A 3158-nucleotide genomic window follows, 5' to 3' on the forward strand; every position below is an offset into this window, starting at 1 on the left:
TTGTCACCCACCCCAAATCTCCACCCCCTCTGAACCCCCACTCTCTGCTCCCCCCCACTTCTGTAAACCCACCTGCTCTCCCACTTCACACCCCTCCCCACCTCTAACCCAGACCTCCCAACATTTGATTTTACAAATTCATAATTTTGATGTCCAAAATTCAGAATGTTACATCAGATTTCATAATGTGGCGCGTAGTGCAACTTATCAGCAAAACTAAAGCTACGCACGCCAAATGCACATACACCTCGCGCTACATTCACGGGCGGAGAACGACTAGTATTTCCAACAGTCTGTAGTTCTTGGACTATATGTACAATGTCAGGCCTATCATGAGTAGATTCTGCTATTTATAGAAAGGTTATTGAACAGAAATACTTTTTACAACAAAGAAAAAATAGTTTTGCTTTGCTTTTTCTATTTTGGTTTTTCCATACACATCCCAATTCTCTTGGTATTGAATAAAAAAACAATGGTCATTAAATGTATGACTAAGTTATGAAGAAAGAGTTGATCTTTGCGACTCGACTAAGCATACGGACGTACTTGCTGAAGTAAATTTGCACATTAATTCATAATCAGCCCAAAAAGGTGGTGATTGGCTTTTCTGCTGTGTTTTATATTTTAACCCTGTCTTAATGAATTAATTCAGTTATATAATCTTGCACTTAAATGTAATATTTACTCATTACAGTTCCACCGCTGATTTTCTGGCACTCTTGGTTCCAGAGCTTTGCTGGTTTATCCAGCTGGCTACAGAAGTCGCTGGGCGATGGGGATAGATGTGCCGGCTCCAGCTGGGCTGGAGTTCCAGAGCCTCGGCCACAGGTTGCAAATTCAACCCACCGACCGGGCGTGGAAGTCCCGATGAGGTCGAGACTGGCTGCCTTGCCCAGCCTAGGTGCCCCTTTTTCGGGGAGACTTCCAGGGCGCGGGGGGGGTGGGATTTCTCGCGGAGCCCCTTGCGGTCGAATTGACAAATTGTAATTACCGACTGTGTTGCGGAAAAATGTGAGGAAAGATCGGAATGGTGGAAATGAAGATAGCAGAAACTTTCCGCCAAATTCGGAAGGGTTGGGAGGGGAGCTCACCACCCCACCACCCCCCCCCCCCCCCCCCCCCCCCCCTACACCCCCTCTCCTCTCCTTTCTCTCTCACCCATCAACCGTCTGCAATCTCTCTCCCCTGCTGACCCCCAGATTTAATCCTCTGCATCCCCCACCCACCCCTCCCTCCCTCCCGCCACCACTCTCTCCCATCCTCCCCTCCCCTCATCCGCCACCCCCCCAACTCTTCAGTGAAACCACTAGCCCCTCCCCCCCCACACTCCCCTTCCCCTTAATCCTAGGGTTCTCGATTCCCCTGCATCCACCCGACCCATTCCTCTGATGACTTTTAAACGCTCCAAGGACAATAGACAATAGAAAATAGGTGCAGGAGAAGGCCATTTGGCCCTTCGAGCCAGCACCGCCATTCAATGTGATCATGGCTGATCATTCTCAATCAGTACCCCCCGTTCCTGCCTTCTCCCCATACTCCCTGACTCCGCTATCCTTAAGAGCTCTATCTAGCTCTCTCTTCAATGTATTCAGAGAATTGGTCTCCACTGCCTTCTGATGCAGAGAATTCCACAGATTCACAACTCTCTGACTAAAAAAGTCCCAGCCTGCCCTGACCTCTCCTGACAGCTCAGGCCCCTCGAGTCCTGGCAACATCCTTCTTATTCTTCTCTGCACCCTTTCCAGCTTGACGACATCTTACTTATGCTAGACACAAAATCCCCTCCCTCCCATATACACACCCCCTCCCCTCCCATATACACACCCCTCCCATATACACACCCTCCCCTCCCATATACACACCCCTCCCATATATACACCCCCCCTCCCACATACACATCCCCTCCCCTCCCATATACACACCCCTCCCATATACACACCCCTCCCATATACACACACCCCCCTCCCTTATACACACCCCCTACCTCCCATATGCACACCCCCCCCCTCCCATATACACCCTCCCCTCCCATATACACACCCCTTCCCCTCCCATATACACACCCCTCCCCTCTACACACCCCCTCCCCTCCCATATACACCACCCCCTCCCCTCCCATATACACACCCCTCCCCCTCCCATCTACACACCCGCTCCCCTCCCATATACACACACCCCCTCCCCTCCCATGTACACACCCCCGTCCCATATACACATCCCCCACCCCCCTCTCCTTCATCCAACATTCCCCCACCCCCTCTCCTTCATCCCACAGCCACCCACCCCCATTCCAGCCTCCCCCACCCCTTTCCCCCATTTCTGCCCCTCTCCCCCACCTGACCCCTCCCCTTCAACCCACCCCCTCTCCCGCATCCCACTCCCCCACCCCCCCATCCCACCCTCTCTCCCCATCTCACTCCCACCCCCACCCACTCCGCACCCCAACTTACCTCTCCCCCATCCCACCCTCCCCCACCAATACATTCTGCCCTGGCACAATTAAAGCAGGGAATAGTCTTCACCCTACAATAATTACTCAACCAGACACGACTACATTTAAGGCAGCTCTTCTTCTCCAAGAACCCCTTCTTGCTTAAGCCCACACTCCGCCACCTCCAGTTTAAATTCCATTTGGAATATTTTGGAGGACCAAGAACCAAGAAACCCCCTCTCCCTCATCACTGCACCTCTCCTCACCCCTCTCCTTCATCCCACCCCTCTCTCCCATCCCACCCTCTCCTTCACCCCACACCCTCTCCCCCAAACACCCCTCTCCCCATCCCACCCTCTCCTTCACCCCACACCCTCTCCCCCACCCCTTTCCCCTATATCTGCCCCTCCTCACCCCCCTCTCCTTCATCCCACCCCCTCTCCCCCCACCCACCCTTTGTCCCATCCCACCCCCTCTCCCCCATATCCACCCTCTGTCCCATCCCCTCTCCCCTTCATCCCACTCTCCCCACCCCATCCCATCTCCCCACCTTCATCCTACCCTCTCTCCATCCTACACCCTCTCTTTATCCCACCCCTTTCCCCATCCCAGGATCTCCCCCACCCCCCTCTCCCCATGTCTGCCCCTCTCCCCTTCATCCCACCCTCTCTTCTCCATCCCACCCCCCTACCCCTTTCCCCCCATCTCTGCCCCTCTCCTCACTCCC

Source organism: Rhinoraja longicauda, chromosome 16 (genome assembly GCF_053455715.1).
Source record: "Rhinoraja longicauda isolate Sanriku21f chromosome 16, sRhiLon1.1, whole genome shotgun sequence".
Classification (NCBI taxonomy): Eukaryota; Metazoa; Chordata; class Chondrichthyes; order Rajiformes; family Arhynchobatidae; genus Rhinoraja; species Rhinoraja longicauda.